This window comes from Lineus longissimus, chromosome 12, assembly GCF_910592395.1.
Source record: "Lineus longissimus chromosome 12, tnLinLong1.2, whole genome shotgun sequence".
Taxonomy (NCBI): Eukaryota; Metazoa; Nemertea; class Pilidiophora; order Heteronemertea; family Lineidae; genus Lineus; species Lineus longissimus.
The window spans coordinates 11,856,576-11,869,177 of NC_088319.1; the positions used below are offsets into that span (position 1 = coordinate 11,856,576).

Sequence of the window (12,602 nt, forward strand, 5' to 3'; positions counted from 1 at the left end):
AGTAGAATTAAAGCATTTCCGTCAAAGGTGTTCATTCATTAGAAAGGTCAGTGAGCTTTGAAAAACGTAACCCCGTACAGCAAAAGCATGCATCTTCCTCCACACCATAGAATGATAGCCAGGTTTCGCAGCAACAATTTCACGACGACACTACCTTCGCACGTCGTCGTTTGCAAGGGTTGCTAAACCTGCCTATTGCGAAAGAGGGGGTAGAGATACGATAAACAAGGGTAAAGCGATTGCAAGGTCAGCTACATCACAAATCAGATTCCAGCACCTCAAAATATAGCATGTTTTCCAGTGGTCGAAATGTTATCTCAAATTATGACTTGACCAAAACTTTGCATATCTCCTTTTGCTCTATATCAATGAGTATGACAATAAAACTGTCCAAGCTTCAAAGTAGTACACTACGCAGTTATCATCCAGCTCTGCGGCATGTCACAAAGCGTACCAACTAATAGACTTTTAAGTAATAAAATCGATATTATACTTTTAGTAGTCGGAAAATGACGCTGTTATCTTATCCGCTCATGTCCAACTTGTCCAAGGAAATATTACACGATAAAATGGAATGATAAAGTTCCGTAAGTGCGTACGAGCCAAAGGCCACACGCATTCACCTGTTAAATTACTGGTATTGTTGCTGATGAGTACTATCAGAAACAGATGGACTAGGGAAGCAATACCATTTCAACATGTCCTGTTTTTTCACTTATCGGCCATTTGGTTTGTGGGTCTACGTTTACCAACTCTTCATCAGTAAGATTCAGATGCGAAATCCCCTTAAATCAACCTAAGGTATTTTTGAGTAACCGCCCTTTTTTGCCTTTTGCAATAAAAGTGAGGTCTTATTAGTTAAGGTTCAATAGGATTATTATGCCGGTTTGCAATGAAAGGCTAGGTATTCCGATCCGGGGCACGACCGAAGACGGATGGCCTCTGCCCCCAGGCGTCTTATCGGAGACAAACACATTCAACGACATTCATTTACGCTTTTTGCCCTTGCCGGTCTTGCCTATAGATCCCATGTAGGCTGTTTCTTGGGGGTCGATGTTATCAAGACTTGCCCCGATAACCCTGTGATATGAGAGTAGAGTAATGGAAACTTAGGCCTGGGTGCGAACGGGCTTTGTTTTAAGACAACAGACAAGACAGACCGTGTTTTAGACGATGCTTGAGTTCTCTTGGGGGTAAAATAACGTATCGTTCAGCTCGAACTACTCGACAGAAGAAGACCCGGCCGAGTTTACAGTGCGTTTCATTTTACCCCAGTCGTATGTTTTATAGGCGAAATAAAAACGATCTATGGTGACACCAAACACAACTAGCTAATCATCCGACGGCTTCCCTTAGGAATCCGACTACTCGTCGCCTCACTGTCTTCTCATAATTACTGTCGTGAGATTATTGCTGGAAATTCGATCGCATAACATGATCTGTCACTGTGTAGCTGCCGACGAAAAGCTCGTTATAATCTTAGAGAAAAAAACTTTAAAAAGCGGACGCTGATATATCATGTAGTCGTACGGCGGCCCATACATGCTAATCCGGTATTTTTATGTACTTTACATATTTCGAAGAACAGGCGTTCACTTGAGTCTGGAATCAAAATGGTCTGCAGTGGAGTTGGCGACCTGTCTATCGATCTGCCGCCAATTCTTGACTTCGGTGACCGCTCACTGGGGATTTTTTCTGGCGTACAGGCAGTGGCGGCAAATAACTCCTGCGAAAGCCTTAGTTGGCGGTCCGTGGGTGTGTTGCAAACTTTAGAGAAAGAGACCGGCATATCAAATCTTACGCCGACTGTGGGGTTCGAACCAAGGACTTTATTGATAGTCAACGGGTCATGGCCAACCAGGTTTAAGTGTAATTGTTGGGACATTGATACATAAGGCTATTAAACTTATAAGGCTTTTTAAACTCAGATTGCAATCATCTTGTCACAGCACTAAATGTTATATCAGATCGAATAAAGTCGTGATTAACAGGCATGTTGGCACGATCAGGCCATTACGTATATATCGAGAAAATGAACTTTGCCACTAAAGATAAAAAAACGTTCAATGTATATGTATTGCTATTCACCACTTTGATTAAACTTCTAATATGGCACTCCGGCAAGCAGGCATTTTGTTACTGCTGTAGGGATCTAGGAAGAAGGCAGTTTGAAAGAGCATTGAACTTGTTTTGGGCTGCATATAGGGTCTGACCCTTTTAAGATATTGCATTCTTTCATTTCCTTTGTTAGTCGGGGTTATATGGAAATGATATTTTCGGCGTGGAAACGTTTTACGGGTGGACACTTTTCTCAACTGGTGGAAATTGAAGAAAAACGAAAATCTTAAACAAAAAATTAAAACAAAATATGTAAAGTGTGGGAAAATAATGCAAGTCATTCATGTAAGAGCCGCCGTAATACGATCATACATGTAACCAGCGTGTAGTTTAAAAAATGTATTCTCAGCACTGATGGCTACAGCGATTACACAATGTAGATCCCGGCACGTTTTTTTGCCCAGTTCTTGTATTTATATATTGAATATGCAAGATCAGGATATGCCCGAGGCATTGTGTCTCTCTTCGCCTCGGTAAATTGGGCTGATTTGGAGTATCAGATGGACATCATCGGGCTCAATATTGTATTTAACACATGGCCACATAGTGTAGGCAGTGCGTGACAGTTCTTCAGCAAGCACCCCGAACCTCAATGTTCCGGCTCTGTAAGACGAGACTACGGGCGTTGAAGACCTTGACGAAAACTAAGGCCAACACACAATTCCCGCATACATCAGTACAAGGTGGACGTGGATACGTTCGCCCGCTGATATCGCTCACGTTATGTGACGATCTCGGTGAGTGTGAGCATTCCTGTGTCGCTAAAACAACAACATTATTTTACAGTGATAACTTATGCACGGTAGTATCCGACGAAGATTACTAGGCTGATCATGAGTACAAGTAGTTGTTCTGGAATTTAGTAACTCTAGCATTGCTGCGCAAGGGAAAGAGAGGTCCTGATGACGTGATCCGCCGACATGATTTTCATCAATGTTGGGACGATAGCGTATACACATATAGTGGCCACCACGTTCGGCAGGATTAAGAAGAGGTATTTTCGAGTATAGTTGCGAATTCGTCAGTTAAGAATATCAGCGAGTGAAATTCTATTTCAGTAATAGTTTTTGTCTATTATCAGTGTCACGCCTATAAAAGGGCCAACCAGCTTTGGCTTATGAGACAGTCTATACTTCTAACTCCTATCTCTCATGCAAGGTGTTTGACGAGAAGGCAGTTTGTATCCTACATATGTCTAACTGTAGCTGGCGGCTGCATCGGAAAGAGGTTACAAGCGGGTCTCGAACCTTCGGCTTTCCGTTCACGAGGCGGACGCCTCGACAAGGTAACCGGAAAAACGCCGACCGAACGACCGACGGACTGACCGACTGAGCTGCCAACCTACCGTCATACGCAGTATCTCTTTCGCCTCTCTATAGCACATGTATCTGTGTAGTGCCCAGCGCAATGGACGTGATGGAGTCCGACGTGTCTGACAGCAGCATCTCCAGTCAATTATACCGGGAAAACGAGCCCACGCGGTAAGGAACTGATAACGATACTCTAAAGATATGCTTTGTCTACATGGTCGGTGGATATAAAATCATGATTTGGGCCTAATATATGCACTGTAGCCTAGTTTTTCTACTCGAGTGTCTCGACCGATGCAATGCATGAACTGCAACGCGCAACATGCATTTGTTGTCATTTGACCAGCGCACGTGCGCTTGTTTACAATTTCATTTCACATGACCTGCTATCGTGGATTAGATATATCACATTGACTTATGAGTAGGTTGGCGGGTCAGTCGGTCGGTTGGTCGGTCGGTCGGTCGGCGTTTTTCCGGTTACCCCTCGACAACTAGGTCACCGGGATCTGTAAAGTCGTTAAATTCAATGCCAATTGCAGACTGATGCCTGTCAGGTCGGAAACGAATCTGCTCTCGATAGACAATTCAGCTGCATTTGATTTTTGGAGAGTTGCGCCATCATTGAATGTCAACAATGTCGGCAGCAAAACTAAATCAGGTGGGGGCAAAAGGCTACGATTTGGAGGCTACCCAAGTTGCAACGGGAAAATGCGTTCACAGAGCAGTTTACGCGGACGTGTTTTACTTGTACATGTATGCCATAACTCCCGTAGCTTTCATCGGCATCGCCCTGAACATTATCAACCTGATCGTATTACGCATGCGTGACATGCGCAGTTCGTCTACATCTGTGTTCGTCCTGCGTATCATCGCCGGAAATGACATTTTCTTTCTGGTTATATGTGTCGTTTATTTTTTCATACGGCATATGTTGATCTATCTTACAAAACCTGATGTTATATTTGCCATTTGGGACTTCGACATCGGTCCAATGATACAGTATGTGTCGCTGCCATTTTACTTCAGCGCTTTGCAGACCAGAAACTGGTTGGTCGTCTTGATAGCGTTTGAAAGATTTTTGAATATATTGTTCCCTTTCTGGGCAAGGACCCATTGTTCTAAAGAAAACATAAGTAAGCTCGTAGCGGGTATTGTTGTAATTTCTATTTTCTGTTCCGTTCCACGGTATTGGTCGATTTATCTTTCTCCAGAAATCAACCATTGCACGGGATTGATCGAGCCCTTTATTCATCTTGCAGCCTGGTACAAGTCCCATGACATCATTCATTACACCGCCTTCGTAGCAGTCGGGCCTCTTCTTCTAATCTATATACTTAATATAGCATTGATCATCACTTTGAAAAGGGCGAGTCGAAACAGAGCTAAAATGGCGGCGGGGTCAAGCCAATCAAAAACCAAGGGAGCAGACAGCAGCCAATCACAAGCAACAGCCATGGTGCTATCAGTTGCTACATTGTTTACAATATGCGAGACCCCGGCCTGCCTTGACAGGCTGTCAGGAATAGCGGGCGTCCAGCTCTCTGCAGATGATCCCTTTTATAACTATGGCAGAAAAGTTGGTTTGTTGTTAATCGTTGTGGATTCGGCTGCGAATTTTGTTGCGTATTTCGTCTCCAATCGGAAGTTTCGCCGCAGTTTATCTAGGCTGTTTAAAATCTCTAAGTAAGCTCGTGCTTCCTGACACCATTTAGTAGAATTGAGAGGAGCTACTCCGCGCTAGATCATGAGCATTTCCGACCCCTCGCGCTCCGTTCAGGGAGATTCTCAAAGTTTTTGAGCATACACCTCCCTTCATAAATTCCTTCCTTAGAATTGAGAACCCATTGATTTAGAAGATAGTGTTGGTTGTTGATTCGAATTCCTAATACAAGCGGTAAAATACCGGTAGCTTTATATTTGGTTAATTCACGAAAAAGTCAGGTGAATTTAATGGGCCTGAAGCAACGTGTAAATTGGTGGTTGATACAAAGAAAGTACAAGAAATAAATTCTAAGCCACTTTTACTTGACATATATATGTAGGCTAGCATCATTGATTACCAACGTTTTTTCATCCTATCTTATCTTTAAACTTCATTTAAAGGGGTTGTAGACCATGTGGTTCAGGATTGTAGGCTAACGACGCCTTCGACTTTGTTGTATAGCCGTCGACGTTCATAGTCCGAAAGGTTTTATGATGATAAATTGAAAAAGAAGTTCAACAGAGAGGTAACGTTGGTAATCACAAGTACTAAAAAAACCCTAGTCTTTATCATCTTTTGGTAACATGTAAGGTTTGTTTAATATTTTTTATCCACGGGCCAGCCAGATTAGGTATCGCCTTTGTTAAAGAAAGCAGGACTTGATCGGACCTTTTCCAACTTTAGGCCGGTTAGCAACTTAGCATTTGTGTCTAAGCTTGTTGAGAGGGTAGTAGTTGACCAGCTAATGGTCCACAGTGATAACTCTGCCCCACTACCAGCAGTCCAGTCCGCATACCGCAAGAACCACTCGACAGAGACTGCTCTTCTGAAGGTTCAAAGTGACATTCTTATGAAAAGGGACAATCAGGAAGTCTGCTTGCTAGTCTTGCTAGATCTAAGTGCCGCGTTTGATACGGTTGATGTAGACATATTGCTTCAAACCATGGAGACAGATTTTGGCGTCACTGGCCTTTGCCTTGAGTGGCTGAAATCTTATCTCTCTAATAGAGAGCAGTGTGTCGTCATCAATGGTAGCAAATATAAGCATTTTTCACTCCATTGTGGTGTTCCACAGGGCAGTTGCCTTGGACCCATCCTCTTTTTGTTCTATTATGTCAAGGCTTTATCACATCATTTCACGTCACTTGCCAGATGCACATGGCTATTCAGACGACAATCAGCTCTATATGTCTTTCCGTCCTTTGGCATCGACTAACCAGCAGAGAGCTGTGTGCGAAACGGAAGCATGTGTAGCTGATGTCCGTGCGTGGATGATCGAGAACGAGCTCCTCATCAATGATCTTAAGACAGAGTTCATTTTTATCGGTTCTAGACCAATGCTCCAGAAGGTTTGCAATGAAAGGCTAGGTATTCCGATCCGGGGTACGACCGAAGACGAATGGCCTCTGCCCCCAGGCGTCTTATTGGAGACAAACGCATTCAACGACATTCATTTACGTTCATTTGTCCTTGCCGGTCTTGCCTATCGATCCCCATGTAGGCTATTTCTTGGGGGTCGATGTTATCAAGATTTGCCCCGAAAACCCTGTGATATGAGAGTAGAATAATGGAAACTTAGGCCTGGGTGCGAACGGGCTTTGTTTTAAGACAACAGACAATACAGACCGTGTATTGGACTATGCTTGAGTTCTGTTGGGGGTAAAATAACGCATCGTTCAGCTCGAACTACTCGACAGAAGAAGACCCGGCCGAGTTTACAGTGCGCATCATTTTACCCCAGTCGTATGTTTTATAGGCGAAATAAAAAACGGTCTATGGTGACACCAAACACAACTAGCTAATCATCCGATGGATTCCCTTAGGAATCCGACTACTCGTCGCCTCACTGTCTTCTCATAATTACTGTCGGGAGATTATTGCTTGAAATTCGATCGCATAATATGATCTGTCACTGTGTAGCTGCCGACGAAAAGCTCGTTATAATCTTAGAGAAAAAAAAACTTTAAAAAGCTGACGCTGATATATCGTGTACCCGTACGGCGGCCCATACATGCTAATCCGGTATTTTTATGTACTTTACATATTTCGAAGAACAGGCGTTCACTTGAGTCTGGAATCAAAATGGTCTGCAGTGGAGTTGGCGACCTGTCTATCGATCTGCCGCCAATTCTTGACTTCGGTGACCGCTCACTAGGATTTTTTTTGGCGTACAGGCAGTGGCGGCAAATAACTCCTGCGAAAGCCTTAGTTGGCGGTCAGTGGGTGTGTTGCAAACTTTAGAGAAAGAGACCGGCGTATCAAATCTTACGCCGGCTGTGGGGTTCGAACCAAGGACTTTATAGATAGTTAACGGGTCATGGCCAACCAGGTTTACGTGTAATTGTTGGGACATTGATACATAAGGCTATTAAACTTATAAGACTTTTTAAACTCAGATTGCAATCATCTTGTCACAGCACTAAATGTTATATCCTATTGAATAAAGTCGTGATTAACAGGCATGTTGGCATGATCAGGCCATTATGTATATATCGAGAAAATGAACTTTGTCACTAAAGATAAAAAAACGTTCAATGTATTGCTATTCACCACTTTGATTAAACTTCTAATATGGCACTCCGGCAAGCAGGCATTTTGTTACTGCTGTAGGGATCTAGGAAGAAGGCAGTTTGAAAGAGCATTGAACTTGTTTTGGGCTGCATATAGGGTCTGACCCTTTTAAGACATAGCATTCTTTCATTTCCTTTGTTAGTCGGGGTTATATGGAAATGATATTTTCGGCGTGGAAACGTTTTACGGGTGGACACTTTTCTCAACTGGTGGAAATTGAAGAAAAACGAAAATCTTAAACAAAAAATTTAAACAAAATATGTAAAGTGTGGAAAAATAATGCAAGTCATTCATGTAAGAGCCGCCGTAATACGATCATACATGTAACCAGCGTGTAGTTTAAAAAATGTATTCTCAGCACTGATGGCTATAGCGATTACACAATGTAGATCCCGGCACGTTTTTTTTGCCCAGTTCTTGTATTTATATATTGAATATGCAAGATCAGGATATGCCCGAGGCATTGTGTCTCTCTTCGCCTCGGTAAATTGGGCTGATTTGGAGTATCAGATGGACATCATCGGGCTCAATATTGTATTTAACACATGGCCACATAGTGTAGGCAGTGCGTGACAGTTCTTCAGCAAGCACCCCGAACCTCAATGTTCCGGCTCTGTAAGACGAGACTACGGGCGTTGAAGACCTTGACGAAAACTAAGGCCAACACACAATTCCCGCATACATCAGTACAAGGTGGACGTGGATACGTTCGCCCGCTGATATCGCTCACGTTATGTGACGATCTCGGTGAGTGTGAGCATTCCTGTGTCGCTAAAACAACAACATTATTTTACAGTGATAACTTATGCACGGCAGTATCCGACGAAGATTACTAGGCTGATCATGAGTACAAGTAGTTGTTCTGGAATTTAGTAACTCTAGCATTGCTGCGCAAGGGAAAGAGAGGTCCTGATGACGTGATCCGCCGACATGATTTTCATCAATGTTGGGACGATAGCGTATACACATATAGTGGCCACCACGTTCGGCAGGATTAAGAAGAGGTATTTTTCGAGTATGGTTGCGAATTCGTCAGTTAAGAATATCAGCGAGTGGAATTCTATTTCAGTAATAGTTTTTGTCTATTATCAGTGTCACGCCTATAAAAGGGCCAACCAGCTTTGGCTTATGAGACAGTCTATACTTCTAACTCCTATCTCTCATGCAAGGTGTTTGACGAGAAGGCAGTTTGTATCCTACATATGTCTAACTGTAGCTGGCGGCTGCATCGGAAAGAGGTTACAAGCGGGCCTCGAACCTTCGGCTTTCCGTTCACGAGGCGGACGCCTCGACAACTAGGTCACCGGGATCTGTAAAGTCGTTAAATTCAATGCCAATTGCAGACTGATCCCTGTCAGGTCGGAAACGAATCTGCTCTCGATAGACAATTCAGCTGCATTTGATTTTTGGAGAGTTGTGCCATCATTGAATGTCAACAATGTCGGCAGCAAAACTAAATCAGGTGGAGGCAAAAGGCTACAATTTGGAGGCTACCCAAGTTGCAACGGGAAAATGCGTTCACAGAGCAGTTTACGCGGACGTGTTTTACTTGTACATGTATGCCATAACTCCCGTAGCTTTCATCGGCATCGCCCTGAACATCATCAACCTGATCGTATTACGCATGCGTGACATGCGCAGTTCGTCTACATCAGTGTTTGTCCTGCGTATCATCGCCGGAAATGACATTTTCTTTCTGGTTATATGTGTCGTTTATTTTTTCATACGGCATATGTTGATTTATCTTACAAAACCTGATGTTATATTTGCCATTTGGGACTTCGACATCGGTCCAATGATACAGTATGTGTCGCAGCCATTTTACTTCAGCGCTTTGCAGACCAGAAACTGGTTGGTCGTCTTGATAGCGTTTGAAAGATTTTTGAATATATTGTTCCCTTTCTGGGCAAGGACCCATTGTTCTAAAGAAAACATAAGTAAGGTCGTAGCGGGTATTGTTGTAATTTCTATTTTCTGTTCCGTTCCACGGTATTGGTCGATTTATCTTTCTCCAGAAATCAACCATTGCACGGGATTGATCGAGCCCTTTATTCATCTTGCAGCCTGGTACAAGTCCCATGACATCATTCATTACACCGCCTTCGTAGCAGTCGGGCCTCTTCTTCTAATCTATATACTTAATATAGCATTGATCATCACTTTGAAAAGAGCGAGTCGAAACAGAGCTAAAATGGCGATGGGGTCAAGCCAATCAAAATCCAAGGGAGCAGACAGCAGCCAATTCCAAGCAACAGCCATGGTGCTATCAGTTGCTACATTGTTTACAATATGCGAGACCCCGGCCTGCCTTGACAGGCTGTCAGAAATAGCGGGCGTCAAGCTCTCTGCAGATGGTCCCTTTAAAAACTATGGCCGAAAAGTTGGTTTGTTGTTAATCGTTGTGGATTCGGCTGCAAATTTTGTTGCGTATTTCGTCTCCAATCGGAAGTTTTGCCGCAGTTTATCTAGGCTGTTTAAAATCTCTAAGTCAGCTCGTGCTTCCTGATTACCAACGTTTTTGCATCTTATCTTTAAACTTCATTTAAAGGGGGTTGTAGACCATGTGGTTCAGGATTGTAGGCTAACGACGCCTTCGACTTTGTTTTACAGCCGTCGACGTTCATAGTCCGAAAGGTTTTATGATGATAAATTGAAAAAGAAGTTCAACAGAGAGGTAACGTTGGTAATCACAAGTACTAAAAAAACCATAGTCTTTGTCATCTTTTGGTCTTATTTTATATCCACGGGCCAGCCAGATTAGGTCAGTCCAAAAGGTGACCTTGATAGAGAGGTTCTACTTTATTTCGCTATGAACGCGTCGAAGTGGTTCACTCATACCGGTTTGCAACAAGCTTCAGAATTTATAGCACAAAATTCTTCATCGATCTAACTCAACCTTCGTCGGAGTCTTTGCTGACTGTGAAAAAAGTTAATTGGGTAAAATGCTAATCCGTGAGATAAAGAATTCAATAACAGAAATTAGCTTCTTTTGATCACACCATTCCATTGTGACTCCTAGAAACCAATCATCATTTTTCCGTCAGTTACTGAAACTGCGTATCAGAATTCTCGTTTGCGCTTTTGTAAATGTTCGGTGAAGATATGGAAATTACCGAGTAGGGACTGAGGGTTACCCTCGTGAGTTTACCAAATGCTGTGAATAATGTATTGACATCATTGCATCCGACTGCGGCATTCGGCAATACAGCATGATTGCTCATCCGATTATGATCATTGGCTTACTCCAGCCAACTCCCAAGGTGTGACAGATCCTTCTACAAGGCGGCGCTACTCCTATGCAGTGGGCTGCCCACACACATTAGACTTGCGGAGTCAAAGGCAGCTTTTAGAACAATGCTAAAAGCACACCTTTTTCGAGTGTATTTCAAAGGCGCCTGAGAGTTGGTGAAATTTTTCACCAAATTTGGGCGCTTTAGAAATGTCATATTTGATTTGATTTGTGGAGCGATGTCCAAGCCAAAGGTGATACATGCACGTGATTTTTTTAAACTTGCATTGCGTTAATTTGCACTTGCCGGATGAGGCCTATTGAGCCCCGTGAAAGCTGTCTCGTCGGGGTCGATGATTTGCCCTGATAACCCTTTGATAAATAATTGGAATTCGCCCTGATAACCCTTTGAAAAGTCATCCGAAATTCCCATTATAATTTGAATTTAAGCCTAGGTACGAGCGGACTTCGTTTGAAGACAATACACCGTGTCGTATTGGGCTTGGCAAGAATTCTTTGAACTGCGAGGTTAGGGGCAAATAACGAAATGAGTCATAAACGGTTTTGTGCCATATACAAACTTCACCAGAAACCGATGAGGATGGAGCAATGTCAACGCCAAAGGTAGGCCTAAACCAGGATCAATTTGTTTTTTCGCCTCTTGCTCGGCAATCATCACCAACCATAAAATGTATGCCTTCTGCCAACGAAATCTGTTAAGTGTATGATTCACGAACATTGTGCATGTCCGTATCCTGAAACTGATATCATGGACCACACACTGTGTCACCAAATAATTTCGATGGTCCTTCTATTTCGGGCAAATCCCCTCCACTCCCCAGGCAACCGAAAAATGTGTTTTCAACTGATTTTAGCCAAAACAATTCAAAAAGTGTCATCCTCACAGAGGGCCTTCTGCCCCTGGCAAGCGATATATATAATTGAAAGTAGGCCTTGCCTTGACTCGACTGAACAAAAATGTCACTTCGGGTTAAACTTATCACCTGGTATCAGTCTCCTCGACAGGTAGGCCTATTGTCTTATCTTAATCAACATGTTTGGGCTGATAAGTTACCTAACTTTTGAATAATGAAAGTGGTCGATATTCATAACCATGTACACCTTGATAACCTGATCGTGCTCGCAATTATATCGATTGTTCTTTGGTCATATAAGAATAGAATAGGAGAGACGCATTTTATAAAGGTAAGCGCATTGTCTTATAATTTGACTTTAAAAGTATCACTCCCTTGACTTACATCGGGTCATCTTGACAAACAAGACTCCGAGATCATGCCTCTATAAAGAGTTTGCTATTATGGTGTGGATGGGACTTTTTGACATACCTGTAAAGGTGATATCAGGTAAGGATATTCAACCTTCGTTTTCTGGCTTTAGGGCATCGTGAATGTATAAATTACAGAACAAGATTAGATTAGATTGGCCGTTGAGACGTGTTTCAACTTTCGCTTATTCGTTTGGATCGCTTGCTCCTTCCGAATATCACAAAAAAACCACTGTTCATATTGCCATAATGCTGAATGCAGCTAAGTGCAATATCGTGTTGAATATGCATTGTTCTTTCGCCGATAATTTGCGATGGATTTTAAAAACGTAAGCTTAAAAGGAAGACACACATTCGCCAAAGAAATGTTCAAAATCGAGATATACC

At 42.8% G+C, this 12,602-nt stretch overlaps 1 protein-coding gene across 9 annotated transcripts in view; it reads left to right on the forward strand.

Moving 5' to 3' along the window:
• The window catches only part of LOC135497015 (neprilysin-1-like), a 51,984-nt gene that overhangs the window by 739 nt on the left and 38,643 nt on the right, over positions 1-12,602 (forward strand). The window contains exon 1 of one of the 9 annotated variants that reach the window (XM_064786649.1): positions 12,096-12,136. The exons of the other annotated variants lie outside the window; for them this stretch is intronic. The gene's annotated coding sequence lies outside the window, so the exon portion shown is untranslated. Of the gene's footprint in view, positions 1-12,095; positions 12,137-12,602 lie in introns of those variants that run through there. 9 annotated transcript variants of the gene reach the window in all.